This window comes from Manihot esculenta, chromosome 14 (genome assembly GCF_001659605.2).
Source record: "Manihot esculenta cultivar AM560-2 chromosome 14, M.esculenta_v8, whole genome shotgun sequence".
Classification (NCBI taxonomy): domain Eukaryota; kingdom Viridiplantae; phylum Streptophyta; class Magnoliopsida; order Malpighiales; family Euphorbiaceae; genus Manihot; species Manihot esculenta.
This window is the reverse complement of record NC_035174.2, coordinates 26,956,798-26,972,633: the sequence shown is the minus strand read 5'-3', so window position 1 is coordinate 26,972,633 and position 15,836 is coordinate 26,956,798. Positions and strand designations below refer to the sequence as shown.

The window sequence follows — 15,836 nt, the reverse complement described above, 5'->3', positions numbered from 1 at the left end:
TGGGGGAGTGTGTTTCAGCTGTCATCCAAAGGAAACTTCCAACCAAATGCAAGGATAGAGGAATGTTCGCGGTTTCATGCAAAATAGGCAATGTGGGAATAAAGAAGGCCATGTGTGACCTTGGAGCTTCAATAAATGTCATGCCTCTGTCTATTTTTAACTTGTTGAATGCAGGTACACTCAAGGGCACCAGCATTGTGATCCAATTGGCTGACCGATCCATTGTCTACCCCAAGGGAGTGCTTGAAGATGTGTTGGTGCAAGTGGACCAACTAGTCTTCCCAGGTGATTTTTATGTGATTGACATGGAGGAGGACAAGGGCAACATCACCTCTGATATCTTACTTGGGAGACCATTCTTGAGCACAGCAAGAACAAAAATTGATGTGCATGATGGCACATTGACCATGGAGTTTGAAGGGGAAATTATAAAATTTAATGTTTATGATGCCATGAAATTCCCCAATGATGTTTCTCCTGTTTATGGCCTTGATATAATTGATGATTTAAGTCAAGAAATTTTTGATTTTGATCAAGAAAACTTACTCTATGAAGGTCTTTGCAGGAGAGAAGAAGTGGACAGCAACATCACTGAAACAAAGAAAACAGCAGACTGCTGTAACTTGCTGGAAGTGAGTGATTTGCCCAGTGATTTGCCCAAAATACCAGAAAATCTGCTCAAATCACAGCTCAAATCAGACAGTAAGCAGACAAAAAACCAGCAGACAGAGAATGCACCAGATCTGAAACCCTTGCCTAGCCACCTCAAATATGCCTACTTGGGAGCTGGAAATACACTTCCAGTAATTATTTCCAACCAGCTCAGCCAAGAAGAAGAGGAAAAGCTCCTTGATGTATTGAGGAAACACAAAAAGGCAATTGGGTGGACCTTGGAGGACATAAAAGGCACCTCAAGACCATTCGGTGGAGGCTCAAGACAGGATGCAACACATGGAAAGCATGTGGCAGCTGCTGGTTCAACACTTTCTGCCCCAGCACCGTGACAGATAGCGATTTGCCCAGTGATTTGCCCGGTGCTTGCCCAAGTCACTGGTCAAATCACCCCCAGGCCAGGAAGTCCCTTTCCCTTTCATTCTTAAATTTTTCCTTTATATGTTTTACATTGAGGACAATGTTTGGACTAGGTGTGGGGGTACTGTTAGGTTATTTTTGCATCGATTCCATCATCTTTTTGTTTCTTTTTATTTGTTTCTTTTTGTTTCTTTTTGCATTGTTCTTACCCCTTTTTGCACACACCAGAATTTTTTTCACTTTTTGCACACACACACAGAATTTTGTCTTAGCTAATTGCTCTACTCAACATAGATAACAAGGTTGAAAGAGTTTCCTTATCTCATGACCCCATTGATTTGCCACCCCTTTAAGCCTAAATTGAATCATTCACAGTATGTTACCTTCACTTAGGGAGTTTTTCTCTTGAATTGAATCCTTAAATGTCCTAAGGTCAAGAGAAATAAAAATACAAATGCATGCAAACATAAAGCTAGTGTAACTCCCTATGAGTTGATTTGCCCAAACTATCATAAGAAAAAATCAGCACAAAGCACAAATCATAAACCTGTTCCAATGGTCTAAAACTATGAACTGTGCCTAAAAGCCACTTGGAGAAGTTACTGACTGAGTAACCGGGGGTGTATCACCCATGTACACAATTGCGTAAAAAGGTCAGTAATTTTTTTCAAGCAAATAAGTTTCGATGGTCTAGACTATGAACAGAGCTAGTAGCCACTTGAACAAGTGACTAACTGAGTAACCGGGGGTGTATCACCCATGTACACAATCGCGTAAAAAGGTTAGTGACTTTTTCAGGCAAGGATAAGAATAAGTGCTGCTGAAAATAAAAACAAAAATAAAAAGAAATAGAGAAGAAAAGGGGCAAGTCACTCCTAGGGGTTGCATTAAAACTAACATAAAGGAATAAGCATGATTGAGCCAAAAACCTTTCTCTTGACCATGGTAGGTGAAAGGAAACAAGGAAAGGAGAGGATGACCTTAGTGCATGTACTCTATACTGTGATAATTCAAATTAGGAGTCTAGGGGGGGTTGATTAAGTGGTACTTAGGCTCTAAGGAAAAAGGGGGCTTGATTGGCTAAGTTATTTGTTGCTTGAGGACAAGCAAAAAGCTAGGTGTGGGGGTATTTGATCAAGCATAATTTAGCCACATTTTTATCATAATTATTATTGCTTATTTACACATTTTTTAGTTTAATTTATGGTTTTTATCTTGTTTTTACAGAAAAGGAAGAAATTGGAAAATTGGAGAAAAAGTGCAGAAAATTTACAAAAAGGTGATCTGCCCAGTGATTTGCCCAAAAATCTGCTCCAATCACTGCTCTGATCAAGCTAAGGCAGAAACCCGGAGGCAACAGATAGCAGTGATATGGGCAGTGATTTGCCCAAGAAACTCGAAGATCACTGGTCAAATCACTCGCAGAGACACAGAGGACTGACTCACAGAGAAGCGATCTGGTCAGTGATTTGCCCAATCACTTGAAGAAACTGGTCAAAGCACCGGGCAAATCACTTTGACAGCAGAAAATTGCAGCAGAGCGGGAAAATGGGCAGCAAACAGAAATCCGAATTTTCAGAAGTCCAAATCCAATCCAATCACTTCCAACACAAATCCAAGAGCCACGAAAGAGCTTCTCATCCAAGGAAATCCAATTGCAATTAAATTCAACATCAAAAGAGGAGTCCAACACCAAATCAAAAAGGGATTTCAAAACCCTAGAGAATTCTTCAGCTATAAAAGGGGAGTCTCAAAACCAGCAAAGGCAGCTTCTGATCAGCAACTCAACTCGCCAGAAACTCTCCAGCATCTTCCTTTTTTCTTTTCTTTTCATCTTTTTGTGTATTTAGTCCACCATGAGTGGCTAAACTCTTTCTTTTCTAGTTGAAGTTGGTGAATTTCAGATTTTGTGATGAATTGGGAGATTTAAATCTCCATTGTTAAACTTCTATTTATTTTCAATATTTATGCAATTTGAGCTTTCCATAAATATTACTTTGCTTTTAGAATCAATAAGGGCCCATTGCTTTTAAATTGCTTAAGTAATATTGTTTGAATGGTTTAGGTCCGTAATTGCTTAGGTTATTCAAATACACATTTAATCAAATTGCATAATCTAAACTTGACCACGCGGTTGGCAAGGATAGAATTAGGTTTCTCTAAGTCTTAATGCAGTTAACAGTTGTTCGATGCTATAATGCCCCAAGGACGTTCCTTGGCAACTTGTTAACTAGTGTTTGATTAGCGAACGTTTCCTAATCAAACTAGAACTAAGGAGGAATTTGGATTGTGAGAAGCGTCTTCCACATCCAAAACTAATTTATTGGAATAAATAGGAGAGTTAAAGAATCAATGATCAATTCTAAACAATCTGAAATAAGATCCATACTTCAACTAGAAGCTTTTCTCTTATTGATTTACTCATCTTTAAATTATTGCTTTCTTTTGCTATTTAGTTTTAATTCATCAACTCAAACCCCCCTCTTTTAATTATTCATTATTTACTCATCTTGGTTATTATTAGGAAGATCGTTAGTGTCAATTCCCTGTGGTTCGACCCTATTGCCACTATCTACAAGTTTATTGTTGATTGTTTAATAGGTTTATTTTTGACGGCTTCGACAACCGCCTATCAATGATAAATAATTAATTGCTTGCAGTAGTTGTGGATCGTGCATAAACTAATTTTAATAAATCATTTATAATGGCATTGCTGTAATATTTATAAAGTATTTGGGTACTTACCTCCCAGTGATCAAGAGCCACGCCGACCACTTTTGCATGGATTGTATGGGCGTGTTACTTTACTCTGATCCCACCAAATTCAATCTTGAAAAATTGATAATTTTGGTGTTTGGCCGAGCTGGTGTAGTCCGAACTCCTCACTCGTGTTCTTCTGCAGTTTTCCATCGACCTTTATTTCAAGTTCTTCCATCGACTTATTTTTCATCATTTGTGGTGCGGTCCGACCTCGTCTATTTGCTGTTCAGAGCTGTCTAATTTATCCCACCTGCTTGATTTTTCCTCGTGAATCTCCTTTCTCTCTCTTTTTTTTTTTTTTTTTTTTGAATATATTCCCATACTTCAATGAATAAAATCATGAAAAGACTACAGGTCTCAAATTTCTCTAAGAAAAGACATGAAAGGTCCACACATTAATTGAAAATTGAAATTTTACTTGAGATTCCCTATTTCCAAGCTCTGTGGCAGAGAAACTCACAGTGACATATTAAAGTCTTTCAAATCACCGCTGGCATCCAGGTCGTGCAACTAGATTACGGATTCGAGGTTACTTCCACAACACATTGCGGGTTCCAGGCAAGGGGTCACTTCTATGAAGTTTTAGGGAGTGGATTTCCTAGTGCTTTCTTGTTGAGAAGGAGATTCACTGGTTTTCTCCATCTCCTGCAGCTGCTTTTGCCATCTGGCTTGCAACTCATCTTCTTTAAGTTTGAGTTCCTCTAGCAATCCCTGCTCGAATATTAGCCCAGTGAAACAAGCGCGGCTTATCTTCTCAGCATGTACAGGATCTCCCTAAACAAGCAAAAGCGCATTGAATGGAAAAGAACCAAACCCAGAAATATTTCTCTGCAGAACACTGATTCCAGAAGCCAAAACCCAGGAAGAAAGGTAACGCTTCAAACACGGATCCGACCTCGATCACAGATCTAAGCTCGAGCACGGATCCGACCTTAAGGAGTAATCTAACGCTGTGGTCGTCGGATTTGCCGAACTCCTTTCTGTCTTGCTATTCCGACCAACCAGAGAGGAGATGGGTGGCTGCTCAGAGAGGAGATGGGTGGTGATGAGGGAGTAATGCTCCCGACATCGAATTAGAAGGACCCGCGCCATGGAGCGCTGGTGACGCCGGTCACCTCAAGATTGATGGCGACGAAATAGGCAGCACCGACCTCGTTTATTTCTGCTCCGACCATAACCGATCTCATTCGTTTCCGCGCGGACCTACATGGTCTAATTGCTGTAAGGTTTCGCCAACCTCACCTGTTGGAGCTCGACCAAATCAGCCACTTCTTCCTCAGGTTGGCGCGTCTTTAGCAATTCGAGCTCCTTCCACTCTTGCTGTTCCAACCATCCGACCTGCTTTTTCCTCGCGGACTCCTCTTATCTAACCTGTTACCTGGGACTTCACAATAGATCTGCCCATCCAATCTCTACATATGTGTATTGTTGATCTCACAGTTTTTAACAAAGATATTCATCATCTGAAATTTCACTTCTTTAAATCTCAAAGAAAAGATTAGTAATAATAAAATTTACTAAATATTAAAATAAACTATTTAAAAACTAATCAAAATATTCTTGAACCAGCTGGGTCTTTCTTTTCAGCTGGGTTACTGTAAATCTCCAGCTTTCTTTTTTGTGTAAGCTTTCTTTTTTGTATTGTCTCCCTGTCGCCCCGATGCTTTCCATCTGTCCTGAAATGCGACTCCAACCTCGACCACGAATCTAGTTTCGAACATGGATCCGACCTCAACGAGCAATCTATCGCTGTGGTCGTCGGATTTGCTGAGTTCCTTTCTGTCTTGCTAAACACGGCTCCGACCTCCTTTTTTCTCACGGACTCCTCTTCTCTTTCTCTCACCTTCTTCTTCTCTCTTTTTTTTTTTATATATATATATACAGCGGACCTCAGAATTTCAACAATACACATATTCCTCACCCTTTTTTTTTTCTTTTACAGAAAATATTCACCAGACTTCAAAGAAAAAATCAGCCGTAATAAAATCTAATAAATATTAAAATAAATTATCTGAAAGACCATCAAAATATTCTTTAGCACAATGAACCTTTCTTTTCAGCTGGGTTATCTGCTCAAACTTTCGTACCTTATGTGGATCTCAATGGGTGGATCTGAAAACTTTTGAGATAGTAAAATCTCTTTCGTGGAGGGCACATTCCCGGCCAAGCTCGGCGAGGGGTTAAAAGGAATGGGTGGTTGGTTGTTTGGAGTTGTAGGACTGGAAAATAAGAACCGTTCCCCCTCTTTGGCAGAGCTCAGATTATTTGGAATGACGTTAAGGTTATTTTCTTGGTGGTTTGCCATTGTGGATCTCAGTGGGTTTTGAAAGTGAAAACTCCGGTGATGAAAAGATCTCCTTCGTTTCCCACAGACGGCGCCATTTGATAAATATTTTCCTCTTCCTGGTCCATGATAGATCTGGTTTTCCTCTGGGTCCTTTCTTGTTGGGCTCCCTGATGGGTCTCTCCATGTTCTATCTGGTGAAAGGACCTGTAAAATAAGAAAGAATGGTCAGGGGCCTACCGGGGGGTGCCCCGGCAGAGGCCCTCCGACGCTCAAGTCAGATTTTATGGCTCAGAGTAGTATATTTAGGCAAGGGTTACAGAAAGAATAAAAATGGTGTCCAGGAAGGAGAAGGAAGAAGAAGAGAGCCCCCTTCTGCGTGGCTTCTACAATGATATATATATCTGTCTCTCTGCCACAATGCTAGCTGTCTTCTGTCGCCTAGCTCCGTATGTACGGATGTGTCAGGCGCCTGCTCCATGGGTAACGGCCATTAATTCTCCTCTGATACGTATGATTCTCCTCTGATACGCATGCGGAAGGACCTACCAGCGGGGCATCTTGGTCATTTTCCCCTTTCCGGGCTAGGTTGAATGGTAGGGCTGAAGTTGGGCCTGGTGAGGGCCTGATTACTGGGCCGAGAGGTTTGGGCCGGTTTGATTGAGGAGTCTAGGCGGAGTCCGGCCCTATGACTGAGCGGGCTGGACCTGGCTCTCGAAGGAAATTTTGAAGCCTTCGGATCATGGACTGTTTTCATGGGCCTGGCCTTTTAAACCGGGGTGAAGAAATCCAGCGATCATCATATTTAAATATAAATTTTAAGGTTAAAATAAGTTGAGTAAGACTAGAAAACTCAAAATAGAAATTAAATTATAAATTTAAATGGTATTTTAAAAAGATGAATAATCAAGAAATGAGTAAATTTTTAACTTTGGTCAAAATTCATAATATTGTCTTGGATAAAATTTAAAAAGATACGTAAAATATTAAATGATAATAAACATAGATAAAATGTAAAATACATGAAAATATACATGGGGTAGCAATAAAAAGAAGAAAAAGAGTTTGGGGTAAATTTAAGATTTTATAAAAATTAAAGAGAAATTAATTATGATTATACCAGTGTTGGGGAGTGAATAGTACAGACACTTTTTCTATCCATTAACAATATTGATTAGTAATAAATATTTAAATATAAATTTTAGGGTTAAAATAAATTGAGTAACATAATAGAAAATTAAAAATAGAAATTAAATTATAGATTTAAATGGTATTTTGAAAAAGATAAATTATAATTTCAAGAAATGGGTAAATTTTTAACTTTGGTCAAAATTGATAATATTGACTTGGTTAAAATTTAAAAATATATATAAAATATTAAATGATAGTAAACATAGATAAAATGTAAAATACATGAAAGTATAAATGTGGTAGCAATAAAAAGAAAAAAAGAGTAGGGGTAAATTTAAAATTTTATAAAAATTAAAGAGAAATTAATTATGATTCTTGGATAAAATAGCACTCAAAGTAATCCTAACCATATTTTTAATTTTTAAAAATTAAAAAGGGGAGAGAGAAGATCTTATTATGCTTTCCAAACCCATATGTGCTACTCTTCCAAGACCTCTTCCATCTTCATCATGTTTTTTTTTTTTCCAGAAAAGTGCAGAAGTAAGCAGATTATTTAAAATTCAAATTGCAAATCTTTATTTTCTTGTTTAAAGATGTGCAGACACCTCAGCAGTCAAATCTTCCTATTTAGACCGCAAGATTTTAAGAAGAGACACTTACCTTTTTTGCATTCAGTATTTAAAATTTCACATAAAAGTAAATTAAAAATTTTTTACACTAGTCAGGTCCAATTTAATTTTCATATTGTGAGCAAAATGTGAATTAGGTTATTGTGCTGTATTAATTGTTTTATATCTCTTTTTTATATATATTTTATTTAATGGGAGTTCATATTCTAAATTTATGTCAATTTTTTCAGTTAAATTTTGAGAAATCTATATATATTATTTTTCTTTTGATTAAAATAAATATGTAAAAACCTGTATTTGTTTTAGAGCTTTAATGTCATTATACTCTTAAACTTGTGATGGTGAACCTTATTGTTATTTTCTAACAATTTGCTTTATTATTATTATTATTGTTAATACAAGTTTGCGATAGTGAAGAGAATTTTAATGCTAAATGCTTGTGATAACCATATGAATTGGAATTCAAAGATTTGAAATATCTTGGTAAGTATTCTTTGATTTGTAACTCAAAAGATTAATGAAATACTCTTTTTTAGTGCAATATTTATTCTTTAATATATGGAGGCTCATAATCCCAATTAAGTACTTGATATATGAAGATTCTTTTCTTTTTTTTCTTTTTTTCTTTAAATTCATTGATATTTAATTATAGAGATCGAGCAAAATGTGAATTACCTATCATATTTTGTTCTGCAAGTACCGGTATTAATTATTTTATGCCACTTTCTATTACATATTTTATTTCATAGGAGTTAATATTCTAAATATTATGTCAATTTTTTTGCTAAATTTTAAAAATTATATATATATTATTTTTTTTAAATAAAATAAATAATATATAAAAAACTGCATTTATTTTAGAACTTTAATCTCGTTATATAATGCTGAATCTTATTATTATTTTCTAACAATTTATTTTATTATTGTTATTATTAAGATGAGTTTGTGATAGTGTGGGGAATTTTAATTTCAAATGCTTGCGATGACTATCTGAATTGGAATTCAAAAACTTGTATTTATATAAGAGAAGCATTTAAGATTTGTAACTCAAAATATTAATGAGATACTCTTTATTGATGAAAGATTTATTTTTCAGTATATCTCAATTAAATACTCAATATATGAAGACGTTTTGAAAAAAAAAATTGATAGTTAATGATAAAGAAATTTACATGAAATGAATTTGAAAAAATTTAAACAATTCGGATCTAGTTTAATTTGTGTAATTATATGATTATATTCTTTTATTATTTGTGTGGGATTATTTTATATTGATTTCTTTTACATATTTTATTCAGTGGAAGACAATATTTTAAATATTATGTAAATTATTTTTTTCTAAATTCTAAGAAATCTATATATATATATTATTTTTAATTCGAATAAAATAAATAATATATAAAAAATTGTATTTGTTTTAAGACTTTAATATCATTATACTCCTTAAATTTGTAATATTGATACTTATCATTATTTTCTAACAATTTGCTTTATTATTACTGTTATTGTTAAAATGAGGTTGTGATAATATTATGTCAATTTGTTTTGCTAAATTTTAAGAATCATATATATATTATTTTTTCTTCAAATAAAATAAACAATATGTACAAAATGACATTTATTTTAGGACTTTAATCTCATTATGTAATACTGAATTTTATTGTTATTTTCTAACAATTTGTTTTATTATTATTATTATTATTATTATTATTATTATTATTATTATTATTATTATTATTATTATTATTAAGATGAGTTTCTAATAGTCAGGAGAATTTTAATTCCAAATGCTTGTTATAACAATCTGAATTGGAATTCAAAGACTTGAAATGTCTAGGCAAGTATCCTTTAAAATTATGCATTCATTTGTATTTATATAAGAGAAGAACTTAGATTTGTAACTCAAAATATTAATGAGATACTATTTCTTAGTGCAAGATTTATTAATCAGTATATCTCAATTAAGTAGTCAACATATAGAGACCTTTTTTTTAAAAAAAAAATTATTGATAGTTAATGATAAAGAAATTGATATGAAATGAATTTGGAAAAATTTACACAAGTCGGGTCTAGTTTAATTTGTATAACTATATGATCATATCTTTTTTTTTTATTTGTGTGTGATTATTTTATGTTGCTTTCTTTTATATATTTTGTTCAATGGGAGCTAATATTTTAAATATTATGGCAATTTTTTTTTGCTAAATTCTAGAAATCTATATATATTATTTCTCATTCGAATAAAATAAACAATATATAAAAAACTACCTTTGTTTTAAGACTTTAATCTCATTATACTCTTTAAATTTGTAACGCTGATACTTATTGTTATTTTTTAATAATTTGCTTTATTATTTGTAATAATGTGGAGAATTTTAATGCTAAATTTTTATCTAGGCAAGTATTTTTTAAAATCATGTATTATTTGTATAATAGAAGTTTTTAGATTTGTGACTCAAAATATTAATGAGATACTATTTTCTAGTGCAAAGATATATTTCTAAATATATAGAGATTCATAATCTTAATTAAGTACTTAATATATGGAAACTTTTTTTTTTGAAATTTTTTCATGGTTAATGATAACGAGATTGATATAAAATGAATTTGGGAAAATTTAGTAGTCGGGTCTAGTTTAATTTGTCTAACTATATGATCATATCCTTTCATTATTTGTGGGTATGTTTTATGATTCTTTCTTTTACATATTTTATCTAATGTGAGCTAATATTCTAAATATTATATTAATTTTTTTTATAAATTCTAAGAAATCTATATGTACATTGTTTCTCTCTCGAACAATATATAAAAAACTGTATTTGTTTTAGAACTTTAATCTTGTTATTCTCTTTAAACTTGTGATGCTGATACTTAGTGTTATCTTCTAACAATTTGTTTTATTATTATTGTTGACTCAAAATATTAATGATACTAGTGCAAAATTTATTCTTTAATATATGTAGACTCATAATCTTAATTAAGTACTCAATTTTTGAAACTCTTTTCTTTTTTTCTTTTTTCTGTTTGAAATTTTTTGATAATTAATGATAAAGAGATTGACATAAAATGAATTTGAAAAAATTTACACTAGTTAGGTCTAGTTTAATTTGTGTAACTATATAATCATATTTTTTTTATTATTTGTGGGTAATTGTTTTATATTTCTTTCTTTTACATATTTTATCTAATGGGAGCTAATATTATGTTTTTTTTTTACTCAATTCTACGAAATCTATATATATTGTTTCTCCTTCGAATAAAATAAATAATGTGTAAAAACATGCATTTGTTTTAGGATTTTAGTCTCGTTATACTCTTTAAACGGGTATAATCTTGTGATGTTGATTATTATTGTTATTTTCTAACAATTTGCTTTATTATTATTGTTATTATTAAGAGGAGTTTGTGATAAGAAGAAGCCATATGAATTGGAATTCAAATAATTCGGACATCTAAGCAAGCATTTTTTGAAATCATGCATTCATTTGTATAAGTGAAACTCTTAGATTTGCGAATTAAAATATTAATGAGATACTCTTTTTCAATGCAAGATTTATTTCTCAATATATGAACTCATCATTCTAATTAAATACTTAATAGATGGAGACATTTTTTTTGAATTTTTTTGATAATTAATGATAAAGAAATTGATATAAAATTAATTTGAAAAAATTTACACTAGTCAAAGTCTAATTCAATTTGTGTAACTACATATCACATTCTTTTATTATTTATGGGTGATTATCAGATTGAGAGCAAACTATGAATTTATCATAGTTTATTCTGCACATGGCTATATTAATTATTTTATGTTCCTTTGTTTTATATATTTTATTTAATGGGAGTTACTATTCTAAATATTATATTAAATTTCTTTTTTACTAAATTCTAAGAAATCTATATATGTTATTTTTCTTCAAATAAAATAAACAATATGTAAAAAACTACATTTGTTTTTCGATTTTAATCTTGTAATAATCTTTTAACTTGTTATTCCTTATTGTTATTTTCTAACAATAAAATAAACAATATGTAAAAAACTATATTTATTTTTGGATTTTAATCTTGTAATACTCTTTAACTTGTACGTTATTTCTTATTGTTATTTTTTAATAATTTGATTTATTATTATTATTATTTTTTTTTCACAATTTAGTTTATTATTATTATTGTTATTTTTTAACAATTTGATTTATTATTATTATTGTTATTATTATTATTATTATTAAGATGAGTTTGTAATCGTCACATTTTAATGTCAAATGTTTGCGATAATGATATGACTTGAATTCAAAAACTTAGAAACATTAGGGTGTTCTCTGAAATCATGCATTCATTTGTATAAGAGAAACTCTTATATTTTTTACTCAAAATATTAATGAGATATTCTTCTCTTATTCAAAGATTTATGGCTCAATATATAAAGACTCATGGTCTTAATTAAATACTCAATATATGGAGACTTTTTAAAAAAAAAAAAAATTCTTTGATAGTTAATGATAAAAAAATTGACATGAAATGAATTTGAAAAAATTGATACCAGTTAGGTCTAGTTTAATTTGTGTAATTACATGATCACATCCTTTTATTATTTTTGGGTGATTATCATGTTGGTAGCAAAATGTGAATTATCTTATCATATCTTGTTTTGCACATGATTAATTATTTGATGTCCCTTCCTTTTATATGTTTTATGCAATGGGAGCTAATATTCTAAATATTATATCTAATTTTTTTGCTAAATTCTAAGAAATCTATATATATTATTTCATCTCATTTGAATAAAATATTATAAAAATTGTATTTGTTTTAGTACTTTAATCTCGTTATACTCTTTGTTTATTGTTATTTTCTAACAATTTATTTTATTATTATTATTATTATTTTCATTGTTAAGATGATTTTGTGATAGTGAGAAGAATTTTAATGCCAAATGATAGAGATATGAATTGGAATTCAAAAACCTAAATATCTAGGAAAGTATTCTTTGAAATCATTCATTCGTGTACATAAAAGAAGCTCTTAGATTTGTCACTCAAAATATTAATAAGATACTCTTTCCTAGTGCAAGATTTATTTCTCAATATATGAGAACTCATAATCCTAAGTATTATATTTTAATTAAAGTGAAAAATTTATTCTGAAGGCTTAACTGCGAGTAGATCTCTTATTTATGTGTTATTCTTAAATTGGATAAGATTCTTAATTAGATTACAATGAAAAGGTTTAACACTATAAATAAGAGTATGATTGAAAGATATGGCTCTTTGTCCATAATAGACATCAACTCTTGCCTAATTGAAGAGATGGACTTTGTGATAACAAACTTTTGCCCATTCTAGAGAAGTGCCTTCCCATGGAGGAGAAGGAGGCTTTGGCCTAAGATAGAGAAATACTCTGTGGTGTATAATATAGTTATAATAAATATATTGAGTTAGCTTATAATTGGATGCTTTTAACAATGATCGAAAAAGATGATGTCGTGGATGTATATCACATCCTAAAATTTTGAGTCTTAAATTGTACAGGATAGTGAAGGTAATATATACTCTTTTCATTTATGAATAGTATTGATTAATAAATATTTAAATATGAATATTGGATATAAAAGGTTGATAAAGATGGTCTAAAACTCAAAATAGACATCAAAATATAGATTTAAATGGTATTTTTAAAAAGATGAATAGTAATTTCAAGAAATGGGTAATTTTTAACTTGGGTCAAAATTGATAATATTGACTAGGCTAAAATTTAAAAGGTATGTAAAATATTAAATGATGGTAAATATGAATAAAATGTAAAATATATGAAAGCATACATATGGTAGGATTAAAAAGGAAAAGAACAATTGGGGTAAATAGAAGATTTTATAGAAATTAAAAAGAAATTAATTATGATTGTTGGATAAAATAGCCTACAAACTAATCCTAACTATACTTTTTATTTTAAAAACTAAAAATAGGAGAGAGAAGATTTCTTTCTCCCTTTCAAACCCATACTCTTTCGAGGCTTCTCCCATCTTTTTTTTTTTCTCAAATTTTCACATTTAAATACTTTAAATCAAAATCCCATTAACTCCTATCACTTTTTTGTAAATGGTTGGTGGAAGTTTAAGGCTATGAATCAATAGATATTGAAGAGAGAAAAATGGGCGAATAATGTGAGAAATTTTGGGTAAGTTAAATTTAGATTTGAGAATTATATTTTCTTATCTTCATTAATATATTTATATTGAAATCGAGTTGAGATTTATTTTTTTGAGAGATTTATTTTTTGACGTTGAAATTAAAAAATAAAACACTATTAAAATTAGGCGTTCAAAGATAAAAATAAAAAGTGAAATGAAAGAGGTAGATATCAAACACTTTTATTGTGATCGGGGAATTTGAGGTAAGTAAAAGTGGTAGAAATTGAATACTATTTTTCTTTGTTTTGATTAGAAAATAGAGAAAGAACATGAAAAATTAAAGAAAAAAAAATGAAATAATAAAAATGAGAAAAACAAAATAAGTGAAAAATGAAAAATGAAATAAACAAAATGAAAGTAAATACAAGATAAAGTGCGAAGAATAGGATGTAAAACAAAACATGAGATAAAAGTTGTTTTTTGAAAATCAAATACTAAAAAAGATGATGATTATGAAAAATAAAGGAATATCATGGCGATTGCTCTAAAAAAATTAAGAAAAAAAATTATGAAAAGATTGTGAAATTAGACAAAGATGAACAATAAAAAAATAATTATAATAATTACTTATGGGACATAAGTTTAAGTCTTAAATCTTCAATTTCCTACTAATTATAAAATAAATTATAGGTAAATTATGATAATTTGTGATGACCGCTGGATTTCTCCATCCTGCCCCAGGGCCTGGATCATAGCCAAAAGCCCATCTTGCAAAGGCCCACGCACCTGATATGTACAACAAGCCTGGCTCATTCAACCTTCAAGGCCGGGCTCAACCAAGCTCCTTCACCCAAATCGGCCCAGTCCGCGACCAGCAGGCCCTCTCCTCTCAGACTCAGCGTCCGGCCCGACTCTCGGCCCAGTCCAGTATCCAGAGCCATATCCAGACAGCCTAGCAGATCCGCTCGAACGTACGCATGAGGAGAATCAGAGGCCGTTACGCATGAAGCAGGCTGCTGATACCCTCGTACATCCGAATCTGTATGTCAGAGACGCGTGTCCCAATCATGGAAAGGCCTTTACACGTCATCAGCAAGCATAGCGAAATGGATAAAAGGGGGAACCCCCCCCAGAAAGTTTAAGTTTTATCTTTTAATACAAAAACCCTTGTAAAACCCTACTCTATTGGATCTCAGATCATCAATTGGCGCCGTCTGTGGGAAACGAAGGAGATCTTTTCATCACCGGAGTTTTCACTTTCAAAACCCACTGAGATCCACGATGGCAAACCACCAAGAAAGTAACCTTAACATTCCAAATGACCTGAGCTCTGCCCAAGATGGGCAGCAGTTCCCTTTCTCTAGCCCTACAACGTTGAATAACCAAACGCCTATTCCTCTTAATCCCTCGCCAAGCTTGGCAGGGAATACTCCCACCATGACTCTGTCTAACCAGGACATTCAAACTATGGCCCTCCAGCTACAGACTACTGCTCACTGGTTGGGGCAAATAATGCAACAGAGGGGCCTTAGCACCCCAGTAAATGCACTCCCAGTAGTGGAGGAACCCAGAATCAATGAACCCCGACCTACCTTTGACCGCCTCCAAACTAACAGCCACAATGCCGGGGAAGAGGAAGAACCGGAGGCCCGAATCCATGGGAGAAGGGCAAGAGAGTTGATAGAAAATGAGGAGGCGGACAACTATTCTGCCGGAACAACCAGGGAAACGAGAACTGAAACAGAGGAGGAGGAATACAGCTGGGGCAAAGGATCCAGCCCAGAAGACGAGAAAATGAACCAAAAGCTGAAAAGGTTGAAAGAGCAGCTCTTAGCCGAGCTAGGTAAGAAAGATCAGAGCCAAACCTCTTTGC

General features: G+C 32.2%; 1 long non-coding RNA gene across 1 annotated transcript; it reads right to left on the bottom strand.

Annotated features, from left to right (window-relative positions):
* Window positions 1–5,665: 5,665 nt before the first annotated feature.
* Window positions 5,666–6,594, bottom strand: LOC122721715. The gene is made up of 2 exons (XR_006348439.1): window positions 5,880–6,594; window positions 5,666–5,779 (listed from the first exon to the last, which is right to left on the bottom strand). It is a non-coding gene; the product is annotated as an uncharacterized LOC122721715 (long non-coding RNA).
* Window positions 6,595–15,836: the final 9,242 nt, after the last annotated feature.